This window comes from Coenobita brevimanus, chromosome 100, assembly GCF_032717465.1.
Source record: "Coenobita brevimanus isolate Jiangsu-jjx chromosome 100, ASM3271746v2, whole genome shotgun sequence".
Taxonomy (NCBI): domain Eukaryota; kingdom Metazoa; phylum Arthropoda; class Malacostraca; order Decapoda; family Coenobitidae; genus Coenobita; species Coenobita brevimanus.
The window spans coordinates 13,838,237-13,848,824 of record NC_137053.1 but is presented as its reverse complement, the minus strand read 5'-3'; positions in this window follow the sequence as shown (position 1 = coordinate 13,848,824).

Sequence of the window (10,588 nt, the reverse complement as noted above, 5' to 3'; positions counted from 1 at the left end):
GTCGACTTTGGAAATTTCATGATAGACTCCCTTCGTTCAGGTATGACTAGGACTGCTCCTCTGCCATAGCACAATTTCTTTATAATAGCAATAAAGCGCTTTATTATTTAGGATCTCTAGGTGTTTGCCCGAACGAAGTGCGTTGTCGGAAGTGAAAACACCCATGAGAACTGCAAAAACACACATCCGTGGTACTGTCGCCGTACTACACCCATTCCTGAAACAAAGAAATGTAAAAAGTATAATCTTGCAGTTTCAGGCTAAAATTATACTTCGAGGAGGCCCAAATAAAGCCTTGGAAAACTGTACTGCAGGGAAACATTGAGTGAAAAGTTATGGGATTGTAAATCGCAAATGAGATATCTGAAACCAGTGTGGTCTTGCGAACTTTTTGATTAGTGATGTCTCAGCATTAGTAGCCTAACCAAGAGCATAATGGAAGCAAGGTTATGGTGAACGAGATTGAGGAAAATTTTGTTGAAATATAAAAGAATCGTGGGGACCTAAATTATATCTGAGTGTTCAGCAACAGTGAGAGGGTTTCAGAGAAACAAAAAAGGGGGAAGGGGAGGGAAAAAAAATGCTAGGCCATCGCTGGAGCTACAGAGTCGTAAGCAGAATTGGGATACTCTCACTCTGCTAGTAATGAAATATATTCTGCCGGAACTACGACAGTCAATGACAGATTAGCCGCTTATGTTAAACTGAAGGACCAAGAGTATACATCCGTTTAACTTTGCATTTGTTCTCTTTCTTTTTCTATATTATAACTGCCGTGCACTCAACGTAATATGGCCGTTGGCTACCTGATGAAGTGGTGCCTACTTCTTCCTTCGTCTTTGCAATTCTTTTTCTGTCCCTCCTCCTCTCTTCCCATTTTTCCCATCCTTCCCAACACTTTATTCTTCTTCTTTACTTTTCAGATGGCTTCACATTGACTGACAAGCCTAATGGTTTCCTGTAAGCCAGGAAACCATTTAAATGCTGGGTGGTAACCATATAACCAACAATAAGTGTTCCCTACATGTCAGCAGGTAGGTTGGTGGAGGGTTAATGTCCCTTCCCGTAAAACAACTAAATCAGAGACAAACGGCCACCCCTTAAGAGATTGTGGCGTCTGGCCAAAGACAGATGGGTAGATTACTGTAGTGTTTAGTCAGTACCATAGGCCAAGGTGATCACATTTCATCAAGTGTGAGCCTACCTTGGGAAAGTATGAGGTCAGTCAAGCTGAGATATAATATTGTACCACTCAGACTCGTCATGGTGATTGTACGTACACCATGCTCACGATATAATTCAAGACACACATACATAATTCACCGCTTGTTTGATCACGTCTGGGTTGCGGATGATATGAATCTAATCAACTGCTCACCTGAATGGTGCTAGAAATAGCTGAACATAGGACACAGAGGGGGCAGGGCAGAGCATTGGGCAGGTAGCTGTCTTGGAACGGGCTGTTAACCAGATAGATTTGTTTTAAATAACAGAACAGAGGAAGGAAAAACAAGTGAATAAAAAATATAATCCATACATCAGATTCCTGGCGTCCTCCATTCATAAAATATCTGTAACAGTTGGACTTGAACAGCTGTAGGTTGAAGTTTGGGGGAAGCAACTCCGTGGAAGTGAGTTACAGAGAGTTGCGGTTCAAGGAATAAAAGAATTTTGATAGGCAGAAGTTCTGCAATATGGCTATGTGACATTCCAGTCATGAGCCCTACCAGATGCCTGTGTAGCACGAGGGAAGGCATGGAGAGGTGGCACAATGGACACAACTTCGTCTGAGCATTTGCCATAAAAATATCTGTAAAATAATGCAAGGAAGGCAACATTCCCTCCTACTTGTAGGGGAGGTAGTTTATTTATAATAGCAGGGTAATTAATAATTCCAACAGCTTTGTCCTGAATTTTGTCTAGTTTTTGTTAGTGCAACCTCTTCACATCCATTCCACAAGGGTGAGCAATATTCTAGCTGAGAGCTCTCATGACTCTTATAAATTATTGCTAACTGCTTGTCAGTGAAGAAGTCAGTGAAGATGTCATTAAAGTGCTTAACCGGTATATAATTATTTCTTTCCCCTTAGAATAATACAGGGGAAGGTGCTGCTATCAGCCGTGTCCTTTACCTTCTCTTGCCCGACTTTAATTTTACCATACATTTTTGTATAGTATAACACTTGTATGTTATAAAATCGTTTCCGGTGCTACTGTCCATAACCCGCTGTCTTACAAATGACGGATTACCAAATCATCGAAGCAGTGTATTGGTTATTGGAAATGCGTGTAATTCATTCAGTCACATTTGTCCATTCTGATCTGAAGAAAGCCATCTGGAGGCAGCCAGATCAGAACAAAAAAAAAAGTTACTCTAGTGATGGTCCAAATAGGGGTTAAACATATTGGGTTTCACCTAAAGAGAAGTTTCTGGACTCGGCACTCAGGTTATCATGAGGGGGTCAGCTACGGCAAAGCCTAAAATTGTTGGTCAGAATGCAACTGCTGAAAGCACATCAGAATTCAGACTGAAGGAGCAAATTAAAATTAGTATTATAAGACTTAAAGATTAATTCTAGGATTCATGCCGGGACAAAAAACTGATGTGAAATTGACCTAATGTTCTAATATTCGTGTTTTCGAAAGTACTGAAGCCTTCTTGCAAGGATAATTCAAAGCTATATAAAGAAGTGTTTTATTTAGGACTAGGTCTAAGTATGATTTTTCTTAGAAAGGGTCTAGGCAAAGCACATTTAGTAGCAAAAATTTCTCTAAGTTAAATAAAATCAAGTGGTGTTCTGATGGTTGCCACATTATCCACTGCAGAATGATTAATGATTCCCTTCAAAAGGTTTTATCTGGAATAAACATGATTATAATTGTAAGGATTTTATGGGGCGGGACTTGGGATTCAGTTTAACGTTATCTCCACACTAAATCCTCACACCCCTATTTGGTTCCAGATCTTTACTTTTGTCTTGGTATAAGCTGGAGTATATGCTTGGAACTGAAACCATCTCTTATCATGCAGACTCCAAATGCTTCCAGTTTGAACTGAAATTCATTCGGTAGTCCAGGTACAGATTTTGCCTCAGATGAGATTTTAAAGTTCTATGGGTTTTTCGTTAACTCTGCCGTTTACGGGATAGGGACACCATTCTAGGCCACTACATAGTACTGAACAGTTAAGGGTAGAAAACTGATATTGTGCCAGATTATGATAGAGAAGCCTCCAGGTACTCCTAAGATTTGTACCGTTCCACATAATGTCTTAGCTCATTTCGACACAAGTGCTCTACTTTTAGACCACCACACATAAATATCTTGGATTTGTTTTTGAGACCAGTTCTGCTAATACACTGAAGCTTAATATTTGCTTTAAATATTGTCAAAGCTTTTGTTTAACCCGCCGCATGCTGGCTATTTTTAGCCCTGTGGGTCACCCCAGTGCCGGCCATTTTCGACTATTTTTTTTTGGGGGGGGGCTAAAATGATAGATTTTGATGTGGAAACAACGAATTTCGCCATTAAAATGCTCACCAAGGCTCGGAAATGAATTTTATTAAGTCCTGCATACACATGTACAGGTATAGCCACTCTCTCATGCTCACCATGTACGTGAGAGAAAGCCATTTTCTATGTAAGGTATAATCAGATAATTATGCTGGGAAGGTATAGCAATGTTCAGCAAACTTTTCTGATTACTTATTACTTCAGCATCCATCACAATTTGCATGTCTTTCTCACTGTAAATGCATTATCTTACACTTACTTGAAGATAGGTACAACCTGACTTCATTAAGTACAGTCCTGGCACTTACAAGAAGGTATTTACAACTTGACTTCATTATATAGTCCTTACACTTACAAGAAAATATTTACAACTTACACTTACATGAAAATATTTACAAAATGCCTTCACTATGTACAGCACTGGGTGAGGCACACAGGCAGAGTGAGGCAGGGCGAGTGTGAGCGGGGGGAGCTAGTGAGTGTATGGCCTTGACAGCTTGAGCGATGTTAGAGGAACAGTTACCTTACATGCATGCCAATTTTTACCCGCAAATCTTGAAAAATATGGTCACAGTGAAGTTTTTTATTTTAAACCATTTTATAACGGCACTGGCACTGGCTGCAGAATTATGTCAGACCGTTTTAAAATGGCACTGGCACACGGCGGGTTAAACAATGTCCCATACTTTGTCTCGTTCATCTTATACCTAGATTCAATACTGCTCTTAACGCTTTTATGGTCGAGATGACTCAAGTACTCTAGCCAAGCTGTGCCAGATGTTTCTGTTCAGCTAAGATTGAGTAACAGCACCGTTATTCTGTTCTCAACCACAAGGCTCGGCTAATCTTGGGCTCAGCTCTCACAGCAGCTCTATAAGCTCATTCTGCTCACAAACTTTGGTTCAGCTTACAAATCAAGTTATGCATTTTAGTTTATCCAATCTCCACTTAGTACATAAACACCAGCAGTATTAAAGCCCTGATCCTGAAGAAAACTTTAATAACCTTACATTTATTTGGTGTACAGTAATTTGGTTCCTGTGTAAGTAATTTAAAAGCAAAATGAATATCATGGAAAAAATAAAATCTAATCCCAGGACTGGGAAGTGCATTCACCTGGATTATGTGTGTACTTGGTTTTCACTAGAATGGTGTTATTCATCCCATTACTCAACTCGGCTCTTCGGTGGAAAACTGAGTTGGAGCAAAATCAGTACTTTGGAAATGTTCTCTCTCTCTCTCTCTCTCTCTCTCCACATTCAGTATAAGGAGAGAGAAAGAGAGAGAGAGAGAGAGAGAGAGAGAGAGAGGGGATCCAGTTCTTCCAACAGGTGATAGAACTTGAACACAACTCCATTTTTACCAGTCGCGAGAGCGAAGCTAGTATTGTTTTCAGTATGTCCGTCTGTCCATCTGTCAGCGTTTCTGTTAGCACGATAACTTCGCAACCGCTCAAGATATCCTCACAAAACTTTACAAGTGTGTACTAGGGAAAAAAATCGATCACGAGTTCGAAATTGGTGAAAGTAGGTCAAGGTCTGTGTGTGTGTTACCACACCTTTGCAACTGATGAAGATATCATCACAAAATTTTACAGGTGTGAAGTGGGGATGAGAATCTCCTACGAGTTCGATATTGGTGAAAGTAGGTCAAGCTCTGTGTGTCTGTTACCACGATAACTTCGCAACCGCTCAAGATATCATCACAAATTTTATAGCTGTGTAGTAAGGATGAAAATCTCCTATGAGTTCGAAATTGGTGACTGTAGGTGAAGGTCTAGGTAATATTCCGAGCCTCGCTAGATATTTATCAGCTCCCAGCTGCTGTGATTCCCTTCTTGGGGAAGCCTCTTGTTTAATCCTTTTTTTCTTTTAAAGGAAACGAATAGTGATCTGGCTATTACCCTCGATTATTTTTTACAGTAATAATAAACACTATAAAATGATAAAATCATATTCAAAAGTATGGTGCAAAGCAAAATTAATTCTCTAAGTTTTGCTTTGAACAAAATGTCTTACAATTGTTAACATACCATCTTTGCAATTAGCCCATCTGTTTCTTAGGAACAACCAATGCTACAATGAACTTGATGTATTGTGATTCAGTAAATCTAATGATATGTAAATAATACTTAGAAGCTGAAGAAGTAAATTTCTAAAGTATGTCAATTCAAGAAAGAGCATTACATCAAACAAGGTTAATGCAGAGCATTATACATAATCATATATAAAGAGTCTGTCCACATAAACAGCTGTTCCGGCAAACCAAAATCTTTGTTCATTAAGAAAGATAATTTTTTTTTGAAAATCTACATAAGCAAAAAAAAAAAGAATCTTAAATAATCTCAAAACATCTCATTAGAGCAAATATTAAATCTAGCAGTAGGATATTTACCACCGCACACGTGATGCCCTTGAATGACCTTGACCCCGAAGTCAATTTCCTTTGTGAATGTACCCTATATACCCAATGACCTTGGGAGTATATGCCCCTGACCATTGACCTTGAGGTGAATGACCCTGAAGGTATCAAACGTACCCCAAATGTGACTTATCCAAGGTCGAATGGGAACCCCTTGAGCCTGAGGTCAGTGACCATTGATTTGTATCCAATGACCTTGGGGTATGTACTCATGACCTATGGCCTTGATGTGAATGACCTTGAAGGTATGAAATGTACCCAAAATGTGAGTGACTTATATCCCAGTCACGTGCCGTGGTTCCCCTCCTATTCGTACCCTGGCTTTGTACCCAATGACCTTTGTACCCATGACCTTTGACCTGAATGTTCTTCAAACGTGTAAAACTTTCCCCCCCAAAATTTGTGTAATCCAAGCTCGAGTCAGGTGGAGTGTTATTGTCCGGCCATACGTTCTCACCCATTCGTTCCTGGAAGTGAGCATTCGTGCAGGAATGTGTTGAACGCACGAGGATGTAACGAACAGTGAGAAGTTTGAAAAATGGGGTAGACTGATACCGGTAGAGGGACAATGGACTGTGTGAGCTATTATATCACGTTTGTTAATGAATCTTAGGGAGTAGGGGAGTAGGAAGTAGGCCTACCCCCCTCCCCCTTCATATGTATCTGTACAAAATAATGTTCGAATGTGGTACAAAACATAATGTATTTTACACTCACCCATGAAATAACGATCAATCCAAAGTTTGAATAAAATATATGTCGGGTATAACAGAAGACTGTTTTGCATGTGTGGTACTGAGGATCATGATAACATATCCCCCAGAAGATTGAATGGAGCAATTGCATCATGGTGCTGTAATCATAAATTACTCAGCTAGCGAATGAATGTGGGGTGGGGTAGTGGAAAAAAAAACACACACACACAGAGGGAGATATTACGTCACGTTTAATACACGTTGTGGTTAGAACACGTGTTATTGTGTTTGTTCATGTTTCGTCTTGTGACAGGTAGATCGTATGGAAATCGAGAGTACGTGGGCCTTTGAAACCTGTCTGACAAGTTTGCTCACCCCATGTACTAAAGATTGGCTGGCAGATTGAGTACAGTTTATGGATTATAACAGAAGAAAGTTTTGCATATGTGGTAATAGATCAAGATAACATGCCCCCCAGAAGACTGAACAGTGCAATTTCATCATGGTGCTGTTATCATAATCATAAATTCCTCAGTTAGCGAATGGAGGTGGGAAAGTAAAAAAAAAATGAAGAAAGAATGAGGGCGCAAGTTAAAGATATGACGCCATGTTTGTTGTTACACGTTGTGCTCAGGACATATGTTATCATGCTTCGTCTTGTCCCAGGTAGATCGTATAGAAATCGAGAGTCGCTTATCCTGTCTGTCAAGTTTGATTGGGTGTGTCCCTGGCCTTGAGAAGATCCCGGACTGACGAGAGCAGACAAGTTAGTATTATCAGGTCAATTCCAAGGCCTTCCCAACAGTTGCCATTGTGAAGTAAAGAAAGGGGTCGGTTATTCGTAACAAGCACAGGACTGTGTGTTTGAGACCAGATCATAGAAGCAGACTGTAGTCACCACCACCTCCAGTGGAGGGAGTGAGGTTACATTCAGCTACTCAAGTGACATGAAAGCTTTACACGACTACCATTGCTGCCAAGAAGTAATTATATGTTGTCTTGTGGCTAATGTATCCTTTGAAGGAAATAATACTTATAATACATGCACTGGTGTATCAGTATTGTTCTCAAGTGTTATTTTGTATAGTTGCATGAGATAGATTGATAACAGAAAAAAAAAATCAAAGCATGATACATTTCTCTACATTTATCTCTGAAACCCAGTATAACCTTTTTTTCTTATTATTATTCCCGACTAACGAGTATGTAGCCTTGTACCATCCCATTACCCGAGAATATTGTATATTTTTTCGCATACACGGATATGTATGCATACATCTTCATAGTACTGAGGTTGTCGTTTTTTTAAGGGAGCTGGAGACATTTTGCATACCTTCGTGTCTGTAAGCTCTCTCCCACAGTACTAGTAACAGTGTTTAGTTAGGGAGAGATGTATCATACTCCGAGACACTGACTGTATGTTTTAGGGACGAAAGAAAAACACCACTTATTGTTAGGGTTAATTTTGTGAATAAATCTTTTTTTTTTTTTTTCGGAATTTTCCATAGGAAGGTGACGATGATGACACAGTCTCGTAAGTAATTGAATGTTTTCTTTAGTACTGATAGGTTCGTAAATTAACATTAATTCTAAGGTACCGGGTATCCTAAAGTCCATAAGCTTTCGAACATTTAAAATACTTTTAGCCCAACAACTCTATCAATCCTTAGTAACCCATACAAAACTAAAGTAGTACATATCATCCTTGTTCATCAGCAGGTTAGATCCGTGCATATCCACTTAAATATACAACAAATAGTTACAAAGGTCATCCTAAAACTAACAGTCAGTAACACCAACTAGGGAAAAAAACGTATCATGATCAGTACCAGAAGAAATAAAAACAGAGTTCACCTATTATCTTAGGTTAAAAAGCCAACATTATCTTCCTTTGATAAACCTTATATGAAGACTTAAAGGTATTTCCATATAATAGGCTAATATGGCATACAACCTATGACTTATGTTAAGGAAACTTAGTTATACCTATCATCATCTAATCCGATAAAAACTACCCTCTACCGATAAACATTAGATTGCACTGAATTGAATAACGGTCTGCATATTTTAAAACTATCTTCCACCATACAGAGTTAACACTACTCATTACTAATTACCCTTCCATCACAGATCTTTTATTCCTCATCATATAAGTTAAATCTACATACAGTATAACAAATTACCCACAACCATGAGTCTTACACTGTATCTTCGTAAAAACTACACTTATCTAATGATCCCCCTTCCAGTCACAGAATTTATCCCAAGTCAGAACTCTGCTGGTCCCTAAACATATCGGGGTCGATCTTTGATAAAAGAGTCTGCGTGACATTTGGACTTGCTTGGAGGTCGTTAGTCATCGCACAAATATTAGCACCCCTTTTTTGTGCATATTGTACAAACTCATCGGAAGACCTCAGGCTATCTTCCGACCGTTGGGAGGTCGAAGGTGAGTTATCTGACTGCTGGGTTAAACCCGGTAAATCAATAACCTCACTATTACGTGTGTTTGCAGAATGCAAGGGATCGGATGTCTTTGATGCTGATTTGGATGGGTTTGGAGTGCGGGAAGCTTAAATGACTATGTGTGCGGGGGCCTGGAGTGTATCCAGGCCTCCCGATTTGCTTGGAACTACATACTGACCTAATGCTTAATAGTTGGACACCCTTTGAGACTGGTCCGCGCCCCCACATGGAGACTTCTTGTGATTTGGTGGTAACCTGGGAGCACTGGGAGTGGAGAGATCAGGGTCTGATCGAATGGTGGTGGTGCTACTGGATGTTGGGGGTCTAAGTTTTTGGACCCTGCCACTGATGATGGGGCTACTAGCATCTGAGGGCTCCTTTTCAGGACCTTGGCTGGATGCTGTTGCTGCTGCTGGTGGAACTGTTGTGGTTCAGGTGAAGTGGGACTGATGGTGGTGGTGGGTTGGTACAGTGTTCAATGGATGTAGTGTTAGCATTTGTGTTCTGGTGGTGAAGAAGCAGGGTTCTAGGTTCCCTGTATTTACAACAGCAAGTGCTCCACTGGCTATCTTATCAGCCTGATCGGACTGATTGTCCAGAATCTGTCAGATTAATGCGTGTGTGTTGCTGTTTTTCCTGCCCTGCCTGTTCTCCCCATTACCACCCCATGTGGATCTGGTGTTTTCTGGGGCCAGAATGTGAAGATTTTCATGGAAAGAAAAAAAAAAAGAAGTAACATGTAAACCAACAGTAATGAATTGTCTAACTCGGGGGGAATAAAAAAAAAAAAAACATTGCTGGCATATCAATTATCAACGAATAATTGATTAAAGTACTACAAACTCATGTTTAGAGTTGGAGTAAACAAACTTGAATGATTATCCATCTCAACAGTTAATAGTGCTTTAATTACAACAAATAAAATCATGAACATAAAGAACTCACCAGCTCGAAAAATTGGAGCAGTGTTTGAACAGGTTCCGTCAGGAATTTCCCCTTCACCCACTGTCTGGGTTCCACCCATAAAAAGATTTTCTTGAATATATTATGAGGATTTATAGGTATATTTCCCAATGCACACACACACACACACACACACACACACACATATGTAGGTAACTGTTGCTTTTTTTCACTAGCAGGTATATAAGAGATACATGACACTTAAAATAGTAAGATTAACCCTTGCCATCCTGGAGACGTATATGTGGGCTTCACCCAAACTTTTTGTCACACCCAGTCCAAGAGACGTATATAAACACCCTGCAATTGTGAACTCTGCATCGTCACATTTTTCAAGTTTCATGGTTGCTTTTGGTAGGTATGTGGGGCAGACCTTCCTCTAGTAGTCGCCAGGCAGCGACACGCTCTGACCTTGCGTGACCCACGGGTCGCCTCGTGCTCATCCACTCTGTTGCCAGCACTGACCTGAGACAGACATGTCACGCTGCGGTCTATCCAGCAAAGCAATTCAACACCTATTGAATACTTTA